At 41.2% G+C, this 18,201-nt stretch overlaps 1 long non-coding RNA gene across 1 annotated transcript; it reads left to right on the forward strand.

Annotated features, from left to right (window-relative positions):
- Positions 1-15,656: 15,656 nt before the first annotated feature.
- Positions 15,657-17,156, forward strand: LOC131644922 (uncharacterized). Its single transcript, XR_009296790.1, has 3 exons — positions 15,657-16,179; positions 16,320-16,666; positions 16,772-17,156. It is a non-coding gene; the product is annotated as an uncharacterized LOC131644922 (long non-coding RNA).
- Positions 17,157-18,201: the final 1,045 nt, after the last annotated feature.

The raw sequence follows: 18,201 nt of genomic DNA on the forward strand, positions 1-18,201 counted from the left end.
GACCGGTAGGAACCATTATGAATAAACTCAACCATCTCTGCATCGAGCAAATTCTGGACTTTTTGTACCTCAACACCTTGTAAGGCTTGACATTATGATCAGGTGCCCCGAGAAGAGAAAACACCGAGTATCGTCACCAAAATCAGGAGAGCTATATGTGGTGAGAAAAACCCAAAGCACGGATCTTAACCAACTAAAATTTCAACAAGCAAGCAAGGAAGCAACTAAACACCATGCATGGGGATTACATCAACTTGCTTCTTACTCTTCTGCTGACAAGCAAAGGATACTAACAAGGAAACTCCAAGAGAGGAGGAGGTGACTCAGAATATGAAGCAGAACCTTGAGAATGTGAGGTGCCATTGCAGAACACTCTTGATTACGGTATGGCGGAAGATTTTGGCAAAGTCACACAAAATTTTGTAAGTGCTTTAGGGATTCGAGCAATGCAAATGGTGCAATGCTCAAGATAGACAATGTCTTGCTTATCCCTCGTGCGGGAGCCCCAAGCAATTTCAAAGACTTGTAGATACTAACATCACAACCAGGTGCCCCAGAATAGAACTCACACCTAGTGTCATTGTCATCAAGCAGAGAATCTGTAGACATCCATACAGTACCGAGCTTGACCAGTTGCAAATAAAGCAACCGTGGAAGCAAATGATCATAAGACAAGTCTTCAATAAGAATCTCAACGGAGCTTTCCTCTTGATCACCCCACAAAGTTGTTCCATGACTAATCTTTGAGCACACATTAGTGGAAAGGTGAGTCTGTGTGTCTAGAGAGAGTACCGAGTTTGAATAAGAAATCCTCGATCCTGAACACCTGTTATGCATGAAATATATGAGATGCATGATATGCGTGAAATGCCATGTTCATTCGTTTTCCAAGGAATCCTCGCATTTTTTTTATTTTTTAGCAAGCAAGAGATGGAAAAGCTCGGCACGAGGCTTAAAGATACAATTCCTTGGAAATGGAAGGAACATGTATGCTAGTTATTTTTTGTTCATCATTTTTCACAAGTAAACATGCAATGATGCAACATGGTGGAAACCACACTACTGGATATATCTGGATGCCGAGAAATCACACGGCACAAGTTCAAAGGTTCAGCATAGTTTCGGACCACCACACAAACCACAAGTCACCAACGGAACAAGTTACCATCGGAACCAGAACATGTAGTCACCAACACACTGGAATAGAACATAGATTACCACTCAAACAAGAACCATAGTACCCCACGAACAGGAACCAATAGTACACTCGAACAAGATCAACGGTAACCCACGAACAAGGACCATGGTAACAACCCTCGAACGAGAACAACGGTAACCCACGAACGAGGATAGCGGTAACCCACAAACGAGAACAGCGGTAACCCACGAGCGAGAACAACGGTAACCCACGAACGAGAACCAAAGTCACCATCAATGTACCTGTTAAGCAATGATTGATTCCCGCCCCACTCACGGGTAAATCTAGGCCAAGGTAGGTCGAAAAGCCAACAGAGGATCGAATGTAGGCGTTATCATACGATATTGCCTCATTCCACCAAGCTCTGCCCGTGGATACGTGATCAGATCAATCAGGCATACGCCTTCTGTCCGTCATGGCCACTCTAGTCCTAGTTCCTATGGTATCACTCATAGCCTGGGTATTGGGCCTTTTACCTCTTGAAACACCCACCCAACAAACAGAGATCCAGACAGTCCAGAATATGATGCAGAAAAGTAAAAGCGCACATAGAATGCAATGCAAACAGATAAATATGCAAAGCGGTAAAACACCCAAAGGGTACAAAATGAGGAAGACCTAAGCTAAGGGGGAAAGCTTGCTACCTAATGTTATCATACAAAGGGTACAAATCTAAGCTAATCTATCAACCTACGAAGGAAAAGGGAAAGCACACAATGAGCACACAAACGAGCATCTACTCGTAAAGCAAACAAACCAACGGTACTGACCGAATGGTAGAAAAGCGGTCCCGCCATAGCCAAGGGGAGCAACTCAACCCAAGTCAACCAAGCATTAGACCTCGCGAAAATGATCGGGCCATAGACAAGAGGGCGGACCCCTCTCAGCAACCAAGCCGTCACGGATCGTAAAGGAAAACGGTGCGTGCGTACACCGAGCATCAACGTCGAGCAACGCGAGCTATAAGAAAGGCGGGGGTCCGGCTGCATGAACCCTTTTCCTGACATACTCGATAACAAGATCTTGTGCTGGTTCAGAAGCGAGCCACGCGTAGCGTGCGCATACTGAACAGACTCGATGAGACTAGGCGGGGGTTGATTGCTAACCCTTTCCGCATGCCTTCCATGAGGACTTAACGGAGTGCCATATAGGACTTATTACACCGTGACTCCCTGCCGCAAAGCACAAATATAAACACACCAACAAAAACAGAGCCTCTTTCGAGGGCTTGGCCAGATGCATGTCTAAGTCCTACTTCTCATGTTATTGGATGATGCGAGAAAGCGGTAAAAGGGACAAGGAGACAATACTGAACGGATAGCAAATCCGCAATGAGCTAGCAAGTGCAAGCAGAGAAGTCCGGAATACTTCGCGTAAGCCATCATCAAGCAAAGCGAGTCATAAAGCGTAGTCGTGAAAATAAATCACGAGCGACATGTGGTACACGTCGAGCATAACCACATGAGCAACCTGCAAGAGAACACAAGCCAGACAAGACAGGAATATACATCTCAATGAATGAGAGATCAGGTGAATCGCATCGAGGATAAGTTCGTATCCCACAACTAAAGTGGAACACGACTCGAATCAATCGCACTGGAAGCGAATTCGTGTCCCACAAATAAAGTGGAACACGAAGCAAGTCAAATAGCAATCAAAGGCTCTCTCGAAGTACCTCGCACATCTCAACAACCAAATCAGTAATAACAAGGAGGCACGCACCCGCCATAGAAAATAATAGAAATTAAATTCTAAGTAAATCCTAAAACAAAATCTAACAAGATTAAATTGTTTTCATGACATTTTTATCTCAAAGTAAACAAACAAAACTATGTATAAAACAATTAAAGTCTAACAAGCAAAATATCACATGTTTTTGGTTATTTTTATCATCTAAAACAAATATAGGAAACAAAAATCTAATTCTAACTAAAAAAGAATACATGTTTTTATTCATTTTTATCATGCAAAAATCTAACTAAACAATTGTTTTTATGTCATTTATTATGCTAAAAATAATGGAAAGCAAACTAGTTAAAAAACTAAAACTAATGTGAATTTTATATGAAACAGAGGGGTTTAAGTGTGAGAATCATGGTGTACATAGTGAATCAGACGCAGGCCCTAAAGTATTGCAGGCCCAAACTCAGTTTTTTGTAGCAATCAGCAAAAAGAAGGTGCGTGGGCTCATTCTGGAGGTGTGAATTGGATTCGTGAGCCCAAAGTTTAACAATTGATTGATCCATGGTAGCTTTATTCAGATTTAATCCAACTTTCTAATCCAATTAGACTCATCTATTAACTAACTATTAACAGTGCAATTAATATCAATTAACAAAAAGTAAAAGAGGAGAAATCAAATTAGGGATTACATTACATGTGAGGTGATTTCGCGTTCTTCCCCTTCCATCACACAAACAAGCAAGCGGCGGCGGCGGTGATGTCTTCAAATCTCCGGCGAAGACAGAGCTCCGTCCGACTCTCCGATTCCGTCTTCTCGCTCTTCTCGTTCTTGATTTGCTCTCTCCCTCAACAACGGCGACGGCGGTCTCATTCGTTCACCTCTCCGATCAACACGCGAACGCCGCCGCTGATCCTCTCCGATGAGAACAACACTCTCGTCTCAGCCTCACTTCGTCTCTCAACTCTGAACGGCGCGGCAGCTCAACTCTCGCTCTCTCTCGCGAATGCACATCTCTCTCTCATCTCTCTCCGATGAATATCTCCGATAGGTTCTCTCTCAACTCATTGATTCTCGCATCTATCGTCTTCTCTCAGATTTCTTTTTGAATGAATGTTGTTGTTCGTTGAAGAGCGGAACTGTTGCGATGAAGATAATGAAATTGTTGTGCTCTTGCGTGGATGTGGTGAATCGGAGAAGAGTGTTTGATGATGAACGCGTCGATGCGATGAAGGTTGCGAATATGATATTGATGAAGAATTGAAGACCGTGATGATGATGCCAAGCGGTGGAGTTATTGATGAAGATGATGACGATATTCAAAGAGTGACGAAGTGTGAAGATTGTAGATGCTTGAGTTCTGATTGTTTTCGGTGGTGACGAAGATGTGCGATGATGAACACGGTTCAGAGGTTATCTCTTTGTGATTTGTTACGATTTCTCCCTTTTTTCAGTTATCGATTCTCTCTTCCTTTTCTGAGTTTTTTTTGTGAATTCAAGGATTGGTGATGAAGAAGATTGGTTATGGTTGAATCTGTGATTGAAGGTTGAATCTGTGATTGAAGGTTGAATTGTGGAAGATGAAGTTAAGGTGATGGTTTCAGATTGAAGGTGATGAACGGTTCTTGTATGGTGATTGAATGAAGGTTCTTTGTAATTTTCTGAGATGTTTTTCTTTGTGCAGATTGAATTCAGGGAGAAGAACCCTTCAATACGGTTAAAAGTGATGGAGAAGACGAGAGAAAGATCCAGTTTCAGTTACCAAAGTTTGTTACGTTTTCATGAGTTTGTTACTATTTTTCTTCTGAAGTTCTGTTAGTCCTCCTTTCTTTTATCAGCTTTCGTTGCAGCAGGTTGTAAACCATGGCCTCGGTTTTTTGTGCAGCAATGCAGGGTTGGTTTTACTTGTTTGCCGAACCGAAATTCGGATGGATTCTGAACCGGTTCTCCTTGTGAGATCAAATGCAATTGGTTTGAAAAGTGAAGCTTTTGTTTGAAGAATGAAGACTGGAAACGTGGGAATTGATTTATTGTAATGGACATTGATCTTTTTTTTTTAATGAATAGAGACTCTTTTGTGTATTGATTTTGTATGAACAATGAATTTAGATAGAAATTAAATGGGCTTTGTATGGACTCTTGGTTGTTATTGTAACTTTTTGGGCTTTGTTGAATTGGAATGTAATAACATGATTTTTTTTGTAATGAAACTTTTATGACAAACGCTTGATCTTTGCAAATTCGATAGTATCGTCCAATCATTACAAGCAGCTTTCTTCTTCAAAATGAAACCTTGGGTATTTGAATTAATGAATCTTCCAACTTGCACGTTGAGAACTTTGAACTATACCCCTTGATTAATTTGAACACATTGAATGTTTGAAAGGATTTTGAATAGCAAGCTAAATGATTCCATACGATTTCCTTGAATTGCAACTTGAAGAAGAAGTCCATGAATCAACCATATTTCATGTTTTAACGCGTACAGAAGAACTGATTAAAACAAACTTGAACGAAGATGAGAGACCCTTTTATTATTTTTCTTTTGATTTTCGAACGACGAAATAAACGCCATTCATAACTTATAGCACAGATAAAGAGGGCAAATTTCGGGGTGCAACAGAAGGCATTTGCAATGATGTTAAAATTATATTGCAAGACAAACCCTTTACCCTTCCCTTCTACTTGTTACCTATCGAGGGTGCCGATGTTGTGTTAGGCATGGCATGGCTTCGCACTTTAGGAACTATAAAAGCTGATTTTTCAATTCCTTCCATTTCTTTCAATTATAATGATACTTCTATCACATTGCAAGGTGATACTAAGACCCAACCCACCCAAACATCCTTTCACCAACTAAAACAACTCATACATACAGACTCCATTGCTTCTTTCCACTTAATGTTTCTACAACCAAACTCAAATCCTGACTCCAATTCCCTTACCACTTCTGACCTCTTGACAGACCTACCCCAAAACCTTGAACCCCAACTCTCACAATTATTACACAACTATTCCACCATTTTTAAACCAACTACCGGTTACCCACCCCCAAGGCTCCACGATCACCATATTAACCTTATTCCAAATTCTTTACCGGTCAATGTGAAACCATATCGTTACCCCCACTCTCAAAAATCGGAAATGACAGCAATTATTGATGACATGTTAAAAGAAGGAATTATTGTGCCTAGTCATAGCCCATTTTCATCCCCAGTTTTACTTGTAAAAAAAAAGATGGCACATGGAGATTCTGTGTTGACTACCGTGCTCTAAACGCTGTTACCATAAAAGACCGATTTCCCATACCCACCATTGATGAATTGTTAGACGAACTAGCCCTAGCAAAAGTGTTTACCAAGTTAGACCTACGCTCAGGTTATCACCAGATTCGAGTGGCATCAGAAGATACACATAAAACGGCTTTTAGATCTTTCGACGGTCACTATGAGTTTTTAGTGATGCCCTTTGGGCTAACTAACGCTCCCTCCACATTTCAATCTGCAATGAATGACCTATTGCGACCTCACCTACGCAAATTCGTTTTAGTCTTCTTTGATGATATTCTTATTTATAGTTCTGATTACACTGAACATCTAACTCATTTGCAGGTCATTTTTGAATTATTACAATCTAATGTCTTTGTTGTGAAATTATCTAAGTGCGTTTTTGCAGTTGATAAGGTTCATTACTTAGGACATGTGATTTTTAATGGTTCAGTTGCTCCTGATCCAGAGAAAGTCAAGGCCATTTTGGATTGGCCCCAACCACGTTCTCTCACGGCACTCCGCGGTTTTCTTGGCCTAACAGGTTTCTATCGTCGTTTCGTGCACCAATATGCCGCACTCGCCGCTCCTCTCACCGATCTTTTGCGTTCCACTAATTTTGTTTGGGGTACAGAGCAGGCCAAAGCCTTTACATCATTACAGCGAAAGATGACCGACATGCCGGTCTTAAATCTGCCTAATTTTACAAAGAGATTCATAGTCGAAACAGATGCCTCTGGAGTTGCCATTGGAGCTGTCCTCTCTCAAGATGGCCATCCAATTGCCTTCTTCAACAAGAAAATGTGTCCTCGTATGCAAGCGGCGTCCGTCTACGTCCGTGAAATGTTTGCTATTACAGAAGCGATAAAAAAATGGTGTCAGTACTTAATCGGACAGGATTTTCACATCTATACTGATCAAAAGAGCTTACGCAATCTGTTGCTCCAGAAAATCCAGACTCCAAAGCAACAAAAATGGGCAGCGAAGTTGCAAGGATTTAACTTCGAGATTTTTTACAAACCTGGTAAGTCAAACATGGTGGCAGACGCGTTGAGTCGCAAGTATACCGCAGCGGAACCTTCCTTTTTGGCAATCTCTTCGGCTATCCCAGATCTCCTATCTACCTTGCGGGTTTTTTATGCTACAGAAACAGCAGGAAAAGATATGATCACGACACTTCTAGAGAACAATCAGACACAATACAAATTTTCTCAAGGATTACTTTTCTTCAGAGACAAAATCTTCATACCTGACATAGAGGGACTTCGTCAGAACATTCTTCAGGAGTTCCATGCCATACCTACTGGAGGTCACTCGGGAGTCAAGGCAACGCTGGCCAGAATCGCCAGATCATTTTGTTGGCCAGGCATTCATGCAGAAACAAAATATTTGGTTAAGCAATGTAGAGAGTGCCAACAAAATAAATATTTGACTGAGAAAAAAAAGGGATTACTTCAACCCTTACCTGTACCGAACCAAGTGTGGGAGGACATCTCCATGGACTTCATTACAAATCTGCCCAACTCCTTTGGCCACAAGATGATCTGGGTCATTTGCGATTGGTTAACTAAATATGTTCATTTCATTGCTATGCCTTCTCACTTCACCGCACAAGATCTTGCTAAACGTTTTATAGTGGACATAGCACGCCTGCATGGTCAACCAAAGTCTATCGTTTCAGATCGGGACCCGTTGTTCCTCAGCTCTTTTTGGAAATCCTTTTTCAAAGAACAAGGAACAACGTTAAAGTACAATACGACATACCATCCCGAGACAGATGGTCAAACTGAAGTTGTTAATAGATCGATTGAGACTTACCTTCGCTGTTTTGTCAGCTCTCAACCACGTCAGTGGTATAAATTCCTCCATCTTGCAGAATATTGGTATAACACTTCATACCACTCCGCAATCAAGATGACGCCTTTCCGAGCCCTTTACGGTCGTGATCCACCGTCTCTGTCAGACTACATCACTGGTTCCACCTCAGACACTTCACTTGAAGAGCTCCTACAACAACGAACAGAAATATTCAAAACCCTGAACGAGAATCTTAAGAAAAGTCGAATCCAAATGGAAAAGCAAGCTAATATAAAGAGACAGACTTTTACCTTTAAAGTTGGTGATCCGGTTTTGCTTAAACTTCAGCCGTACAGACATCAAACTCTTCAAAAACGTGTTTCCCAGAAGCTAGCTCCTCGGTTTTTTGGACCTTTTACCATCATCAAACGGATCGGCCAAGTTGCATACATGCTTGATCTTCCGTCTTCTTCTCGCATTCACCTGGTCTTCCATGTTTCTTTGCTAAGACCTTACCATGGAGACAACCCTGTGCATGATTTTAAACCACTTCCGCCTTCTCAGTCTCTTACCATCTATACAGATCTGGACTTACTTCGTTCATCAGCAACGGAGACGGAAGACACTTTGCCAAATACAGAGAAGCAAGAGTTGTTGCAAACAAGAAAGGAGGAACGCAAGTTTGAAAAAAATGAAGTGAAATCTCTTTCAGAGAATAAGGAAGCGGAAAATTTTTCAGAGAAAAATGAGAGTACACAGCAGTTTGAGAAACAAAAGTGTTTTAAAAATCTTAGAAGTCCCAACACTTTAACTTCTAAAGTTACGTTACACAACTCTCAAGGAAGTAAAAGCCCCCTTGCTCTGATTTGTTCAACTCACACACGGCTCAAGACAAGACTTCACGTGCTTTGGTACATCACTCTACAGTTTCCAAGACTTATCTGGATACAGCTGTTTCCAACGGATCTTTTCCCTTCATCACACAGCTGTCTCACATTAACTCCACCGCGACCAACTCTCAGCCTGCCACGCATCCCTTGCATGCAATCTCCAACCCTAATTTCCCAATTGCTGAATCCGGCCCAATCACTCATGAAAGGTTCCACGGCCCACTTCCACTTGTTTCTTCTAGAGTGAACCTTGAGGACAAGGTTCTTAAAGGGGCCATAAGTATTGATAAGAAGTTGGGCAGGCTCACTAGAGAAAAGAAAAGCCCAGCATTTCTTAAAGACTTTTATTATTAAAAATAGGTGTTGCTAGCAAGTTATTGTATCTTTAATGTTTTAATGTTTGGGCCGCAGCCCATTAGCCCTTTTAGTAGCACAAACCCTAGCTATTTATATTGTAATGCTGTCTTGGAAACAAAGTAAGAAAAGTTCAAGTTTGTTTTTATGTCAATTTCTTTTGATGCAACTTAGATCTAGAATTTTAACCTAGCTTAGTCTATCACTAACCGTCCCACAAAGATTGATTGGAAAATCTTCGAATTAAGTTTTTGCCTAGAATCTATTCGAAGAAGATCCTGGATCAATACTCCATCGTGTCCTATGTTATGAAAGAAGGCCAGAGGAATATTCCTATCACTAATGCACATGAGAGAAAAGAACACGTGTCACACGATCCAAATTATTAGGAACCAAGACGTGGCACAAGAGAGAGAATTCCTAACAGAAAATACATCACAGACGGTTAAATAGAGGCAGAATTGGGAATGAGAGTGTGTGGAATTTAGTGGATGAAAACCTAGTCTTTTCTCTCTGTGAATTTAGCAGCTTTCCATGGTTGTTAGATTTTCTTGTATCTTCTTTTCCATTTGCTAATTCTAAATTTCCAGAAGATAAAAATTGTACTGAATACTTATTTGAGAATATAGTACAATTTTAGCCCAAATTATTTTGTTTATCTTTTACTGTTATTTGAAACATAACAACTGGTGCTTTCATTCTCTTCCACCATGGCTGAAAACACTCGCATGAAGAGTATGGAGAATGCCATAGCAAAAATGCACAAAACCTTACAAAATTTTATGGAGATTCAGATCGGCGTCACAATGAGTATATGCAGCAACGCCATTTGGATCATGCTCGCTTGGAAAGGGTTGAGAATCAGTTGAGTTCTCTTCATACACGTCGTCCACTGGTGGAAAGAACTCCACGCCGACACCGGCGACACAACCATTTCAGGTGCGTAATATCAAGCTTGATTTTCCAATATTCGATGGATTTGAGGTCTTAAACTGGATTTTTAAGGCGGAACAATTTTTTGATTATTATGCCACACCGGACAACCACCGCCTTACCATCGTCGCCGTGCATATGGAGAAAGATGTTGTTCCCTGGTTTCAAATGATTTCTCGAAATCAGCCATTTCAGTCATGGAATATGTTTACGCGTGCCCTAGAGATGGAATTTGGGTCGTCACCGTATGAATCACCCAGACCGACACTGTTCAAATTGGCCCAAACCACTACTGTAGCAGATTATTACTCTGCTTTCACGGTTTTAGCAAATGCCACACTAGACTGTTTTATCAGTGGACTCAAAACGGAAATCAAACGAGACGTCATTGCTCAGACCCCCACCTCTCTATCATGTGCCTTAGCCCTTGCCAAACTGTTTGAAGACAAATACTTCACACCACCACCTAAACCGCCACCGGCGACCACCCACAAACCTTATCACTATTCAACCCCAAACCTTAACCCTCGAAATGGCCCCCAACCACCACTTCTTCCGTCACCCACACCAAAAGCCACCCCCAACCCACCAAAATCCAACCCAATTCGCAACATCACACGCGCCGAAATGCAATTGCGCCGCGAAAAAGGTTTATGCTATTACTGTGACGACAAGTTCTCTATCACACATAAATGCCCCAATCGCCATTATTTGCTACTTCTGATTGATGATGATGACGACCCTCCTCATCCAACCAAACCTTTTGATTCACCCTCCCCACCTCCTAGCTCTGTTGATGAGTCTGAGCATCACTTATCCATGAACGCGTTGAATGGTTCTCAAGGTGCCGGTACCTTAAGATTCCAGGGCCACGTCCAGGGCATTAGTATCAGTGTCTTATTGGACAGTGACAACTCTGACAATTTTATTCAGCCCTGCATTGCTCATTGTCTCAAACTACCCATTCAATCCACTGAACAATTCAAAGTTATAATAGGCAATGGCAATTCTCTGACTACTTTGGGATTCATAGTTGAGCTTCCTGTCACTATTCAAGGACATATCCTACATATTCCAGTGTATCTCTTACCTATCACAGAAGCAGATTTGGTTCTAGGCGCCCCTTGGTTAAAAACCATTGGTTCTTACATAGCGGATTATAATGCTTTGTCCATCAAATTTTATGTCAAAGACACTTTTGTGACTCTATTTGGTGAGAAACACAAAGGTCTAATCCCTGCTCAGTTCCACCACATCAAGAGACTTCACAATACGAAGGCAATTGAAGCTTCGTTTACTCTGCAATTCCAGGAAATACATCCTACGTCCGGTTTTGATCCAACAGGGTTACACCCTAACTTGACTACTATTTTGCATAGTTTCCATGATGTTTTTGCTGAGCCTCAAGGTCTACCACCTGCCCGATTTCATGATCATGCTATTCCATTGGTTCAAGGCAGCAATCCGGTCAAGGTAAGGCCCTATATATACCCTCATAGTCAAAAGTCTCAATTTGAATCCATGTTTTTAGATATGTTGACCCAAGGCATCATCCAACCTAGCAATAGCCCCTTTTCCTCTCCTGTACTCTTAGTTAAGAAGAAGGATGGATCTGGGAGATTTTGTACTGATTATAGAGCTTTAAACACTATTATTATGAAAGATAGTTTTCCTATCCCCACAGTAGATGAGCTGTTAGATGAATTACATGGGGCAGAATACTTTTCCAAGCTGGATTTAAGGTCAGGGTATCACAAAATTTTAGTCAAGCCCGAGGATAGATTCAAAACTGCTTTTAGGACTCATCAAGGCCTTTATGAGTGGCTCGTGATGCCTTTCGGCTTGTCCAATGCACCTGTCACCTTTTAGAGTTTAATGAAACACGTCTTTCAAGCTCAGTTAAGGAAATCAGTTTTGGTATTCTTTGACGATATCCTAATTTACAGCCCTTCATGGTCTGCACAGTTGAGTCACTTGGAGGAAGTGCTGCAACTCATGAGATCCCATTCCCTCTTTGCTAAAATGTCAAAATGTTGCTTTGGCTTCATTGAGGTTGACTATTTAGGCCACACCATCTCTAACAAGGGTGTTCATATGGACAAATCTAAGGTTCAAGCAGTCCTTGATTGGCTCCCTCCCACAAACCTGAAACAATTGCGTGGTTTTTTGGGTCTGTTCGGTTATTACAGAAGGTTTGTCCGCCATTATGCCACCATTGCTGCCCCATTGACTGAACTCTTAAAGAAAGATGCCTTCCAATGGACTTCTCATGCCACAGATGCATTTCAAGCCTTGAAACATGCCATTACGGTTGCGCCCGTGTTAGCACTACCAGACTTCACCAAACCTTTCATTCTTGAAACAGATGCCTCGGGTACCGGTATTGGTGCAGTCCTCAGTCAGAACAAACACCCTATAGCTTATTTCTCCAAGAAGCTTAATCCTTTGATGCAGAAGAAATCAACTTATGTTAGAGAACTCTATGTTGTTACGGAAGCAATGGCGAAGTTTCGTCATTATTTGTTGGGTAATCACTTCATCATTCGCACTAATCAAAAAAGTTTGAAAGCCTTAACTGATCAGACCATCCAAACTCCGGAGCAACAGAAGTGGCTGCACAAATTCTTAGGTTTTGATTTTTCCATTGAGTATAAACCCGGCAAGGATAACATTGCAGCTGACGCGTTATCTCGATCATTTTTTGCCTTGTCCGGACCAATCAACCCCCTGCTACCATTAATTACAGTGGTTGTGAATGAAGACCCTCACTTCTCAACCATCAAACAACAATGCATGCAGGGCACCTGTACAGAGCCTTTCTTCCATGTGCAACAAGGCATCTTATTTTGGAAAAATCGTGTCATGGTTCCCCCTAGACCACACTTGATTCAAGCTATCTTAGAGGAATTCCACTCATCTATGTTGGGAGGACATGCCGATATAGCACGTACCAAAGCTAGAATCACTTCTCAATTCACTTGGCCTTCTACGACTAAAGATATTCGACGGTTTGTCTCACAATGTTTGGTCTGTTAACAAGCAAAGTCGTCTACTGCCGCTCCTGTCGGACTACTCCAGCCACTACCCATACCGATTCAAGTGTGGGAGGATTTATCCATGGACTTTATCACTGGTCTCCCCCATTCGAATGGGTTTACTGTCATTATGGTTGTCGTGGATAGGTTATCCAAATACAGTCATTTCGCTCCTCTCAAAGCTGACTTTACTAGTCTCAAAGTCGCTGAATCCTTCCTGTCGCTACCGCGAAAATTAACAGAGTCGCCACTAACATATTTATCCTGAAAAGGAAGGGAATGCCAGCAAACCACAAAACAAAATAACGGTCTCACGACCAGAGAAAAAGGGTAAGGGAGTCGGTTACGCGAGGGGAAGGTATGAGCACCCCTCACGCCCATCGTACTCGATGGTATCCACGCCTGTGTCTAAATCTATGGGTGTGTAACAAATCTACGCTAATCTGGACTAAAATGAATGCAGAATGTAGGGAAAAGAAAGGATTGTGCTCGCACGGGCCCTACCCCGCTGCCTACGTATCTGTTTTGCAGAATCAGAGCTACCGTAGCTCGGCTAACTAATTTCTGTTTGTTTTGTGTTTTTTAGGTGAACGAGTTACATTCACACTCCGCTGCTCGACCTTTGGAGACTTATGCTTGGGAATGGAGCGGAAATAACAAGTTCTTAGAAAAAGAAAATCAAAGAGTGTGGTTTGTGTTTTAAAGAATGCATGAGGAAAACCTAAACTAAGGGGGAAAGCTTGCTACCTAATGTTATCATACAAAGGGTACATGTCTAAGCTAAACTAACAACCTACGAGAGAAAAGGGGAAGCACACAATGAGCACACAAACGAGCATCCACTCGTAAAACAAACAAACCAACGGTGCTGACCGAATGGTAGAAAAGCGGTCCCGCCATAGCCAAGGGGAGCAGCTCAACCCAAGTCAACCAAGCATTAGACCTCGCGAAAATGATCGGGCCATAGACAAGAGGGCGGACCCCTCTCAGCAACCAAGCCGTCACGGATCGTAAAGGAAAACGGTGCGTGCGTACACCGAGCATCAACGTCGAGTGACGCGAGCTATAGGAAAGGCGGGGGTCCGGCTACATGAACCCTTTTCCTGACATACTCGATAACAAGATCTTGTGCAGGTTCAGAAGCGAGCCACGCGTAGCGTGCGCATACTGAACAGACTCGATGAGACTAGGCGGGGGTTGATTGCTAACCCTTTCCGCGTGCCTTCCATGAGGACTTAACGGAGTGCCATATAGGACTTATTACACCGTGACTCCCTGCCGCAAAGCACAAATATAAACACACCAACAAAAACAGAGCCTCTTTCGAGGGCTTGGCCAGATGCATGCCTAAGTCCTACTTCTCATGTTAAAGGATGATGCGAGAAAGCGATAAAAGGGACAAGGAGATACCGAGCGGATAGCAAATCCGCAGTGAGCTAGCAACGCAAGCAGAACTAAGAAACTTCACGTAATCTAACATCCAGCAAAATCCAGGAGTCCAGCATAAGCGTCAAAGCGATGCGGTGTGAAAATAAATCACAACCGCTATGTAAGGCGTATCAAACACAACCACATAAGCAACCTGCAAGAGAAACACAATCCAGACAATACAGGAATATACATCTCAATGAATGAGAGATCAGGTGAATCGCATCGGGAATAATTTCGTGTCCCACAAATAAAGTGGAACACAACACAAGTCAAGTCGCACCGGAAGCGAATTCCTATCCCACAAATAAAGTGGAACACGAAGCAAGTCGAATCGTAATCGAAGTCTCTCTCGAAGTACCTCGCACATCTCAACACCCAAATCAGTAATAACAAAGAGGCATGCACCGACCATAGAAAATAAGAAAAATTAAATTCTAAGTAAATCCTAAACAAAAGTCTAACAAGATTAAATTGTTTTTTATGGCATTTTTATCTAAGAATTCGAACAAAACTATGTACAAAATATCAAATTCTAACAAGGAAATAGTACATGTTTTTTTGATTATTTTTTTATCAAGCAAAATCTAATCAAACATAATATTTTTCATGACATTTTATCAAAGAATTAGAACTAAACAATGCAACTAAACATTTAAATTCTAACAAGAAAAATATTATATATTTTTATTCTTTTTTATCATGCAAAAATCTAACAAAGTGGAATTGTTCTTCATGGCATTCTATGTCTCTAAAAAAAATCTAGAAAGAAAATACCAAAAAGAAAATTAAATCTAAACACAAAGCATAGAAACAGGGAGTGTATTGAGTGAAAATAAGGTGTATGGATAGACAGGGGCGCAGGGCCCAGGCTGGTGACCCATCAGAATTGTTTTTGTTATAGATTTTCATGGCCAAAAAATGGTGTTGGGCACAGAACAAAGGGGGTGAGCAAAAGCAATTTCGTTTTGGGCCAAGGAATTTTATTCAGTTTTTGTTTGATCCAAATGCATCAGATTTTATATCATTTTCAAATTAATCATCATGTTAATTAAACCAGATTAATACCAATTATTATGACTAAACTCAAAATTAATACAGGTTTGAATTAAAAGGGGAATTAGGGATTTACGTGAGTTTCCATGGAGATGTTCAAAGCTCCTTCTCCTTCGATGAAACAGCGCGGCGGCGACGGAGACGGCTCTTTCCATCTCCGGTCAAACTTCTCCGCCACCGTCCGGCCATGGCACCAGCGTCTCATCCTCGATCTCCCTTCTCTCATGTGGATTTGTCCCGATCCGATACCTCTCATCTTCTCCTACGAACCAAACACAACACCGCCGTTTCAGCCTCACCATCGATTTCGTCTAGCTATCGACATTGTATTCAGAAATCTCATCATCTTCGTCTGCGTTGATGCAATTCGCTTGCGGTTTCAGATGCGATGTTCTTGGAGTTGTCGCTGATTTGAAACCAAGACTCAGTGATGATGATTTTAACTTGTTGCAATGCGAAGGTCCAGGGGAGATTGATGAGAAGATGGCTACGATGATGGATCAGAGAAGAAGATCGAGGAGCGAAAGATGAAGGTTCTGAGGTGAGTTTCAACTTTTTGTTTTTTAGTTACGATTCTTTTTCTCCTTTGCTTTTCCAATTTTCTGATTCTTTTTCCGGTTTGTGAATATGGATGATGATGATGAAGGTTTCGAGTTTCTTCTGTTATGTAATTTTCTGCAGAATTGGTGAATGAATTGCAGGGAGAAAGATGTGGTTGAAGGTTGGATGAAGTCGGAAGAAGATTGAATGAAGATTGAATACGGTTATGAGGTTGAAGATGATGATTGTTGAAGAATTGAGATCCGATTGAAGATTCTGGAGAAGGTTGAAGAGTGCGATTGGAGAACGAGAACAAAAGTTTGTTACGCTTCTATTACGCTCTCTTCTTCAATTCTGTTACCGTCTTTTTTTCTTCTTTCTTTCTGGTTTTCTGTTATTGATTTTCTGGTGAATGAACATGATGAATCGTGAAATTCCAGAAGGTTCTGGCGATTGAATGATTTGATGACTGAAGATTTCTGTTACAGGTTTTCTCCCTTTTCTGTTATTCAATTCTGTTATCCTTTTTTTTTCTCTCTTTCTGAACCCGTTTTGTCCAATGGTTTATGCTCGTTTTTCTTTGTATTGTGCAGCAAGTTTTGGTTTTGATTATGCAGGTGAAGTTACGATCCGAGAACCGGTTTTTCTTTCAACTTGAAGCAACTTGACTTATAATTTGAAGTGGAGGATCGGTTTATTTGTGGTTCAGCTGCGGCATGTCATGTCATGGTGTTACGTTACGGGAACCGGTTTTATCCTTCCAACTTGCAGCAGCAACAGACTTGATAAAGGCCTATTAGCATGGGCATGAAATTTGAAGATGAAGTTTAGGCATAGGCTTAGGATATGATTTTTTGTGTAATTTTGTGATGAGTTTGAATTTGAATGGTGTAGTGGACATGGTTTCTTGAGAATTTTCCGGATCTTGTAATGGATATGTAAATATTTGGACATTGAATGGACATTTGAACTTTGATATGAATGAACTCTTTTTTTTATGGGCTCCTAACTTCAATTCCGATCAATTCACATGAATGGACCTTGCTTGCATCTCACAACATTAATCCAATTAATAAGCTTGAAATATTTTGAATTCATAGGATTAAGTAAACAGTTAAAGGAATTCTTTCAAATCAATCCTCAATTCTCAATGAAATTCAATCCGCATTCTTAACGAAACCTCAGCTTAAATTCTCACATCAAGTGACTTGCATTACGAGCAACCAATATTTGTACTCATAACAACACCTTAATCACAATGACCCCGCGAACCATATCTTGTACCATGGCTAATATTTTGACTTGCATAACAAGCAATTGGAGGGAACCTTAGCACCGAAATTGTCTTAAAAACAACGAAAACTCTTTATTATTTTCTCAATTTTTGAGAGACGAAATAAACGTCTTTCATAACTTATAGCACAGAGAAAGAGGGCAAATTTTGGGGTGCAACACTTCCTACATAATGTGTTGAAATTACATGGGTTTCCTCGTAGCTTAGTATCGGACAGAGATAAAGTATTTACAAGCGCATTTTGGCTGCATCTATTCAAATTGAGTGGTACAACCTTGGCTATGAGCACATCCTACCATCCTCAGTCTGATGGTCAGACAGAGGCAATTAACAAATGTCTGGAGCTGTATTTGCGGTGTTTCACAGGGTAGGAACCTCAGAAATGGTCCAAGTTGCTTGACTGGGCCGAATTTTGGTATAATTCTTCGTTTTAGTGCAGCATCGGAATGACACCATTCAAAGCGGTTTATGGCAGAGACCCTCATAACTTAGTCAAGTATGATACTGTAGAATCCGCACCTATACCATTACAAACATTGCTTGTTGAAAGGGACCTCACCCTTCAACTCCTCAAAGCAAATTTACACCGTGCTCAACAAGTCATGAAGAAGTATGCCGACGCCAAACGCAAGTTTGTGGAGTATTAATTGGGAGATATGGTATTAATCAAGTTACAACCATATGGCAACACTCTGTCACTTTACATCGTAATCAGAAGCTTGGTATGCG

Source organism: Vicia villosa, linkage group LG1, assembly GCF_029867415.1.
Source record: "Vicia villosa cultivar HV-30 ecotype Madison, WI linkage group LG1, Vvil1.0, whole genome shotgun sequence".
Lineage (NCBI taxonomy): Eukaryota > Viridiplantae > Streptophyta > Magnoliopsida > Fabales > Fabaceae > Vicia > Vicia villosa.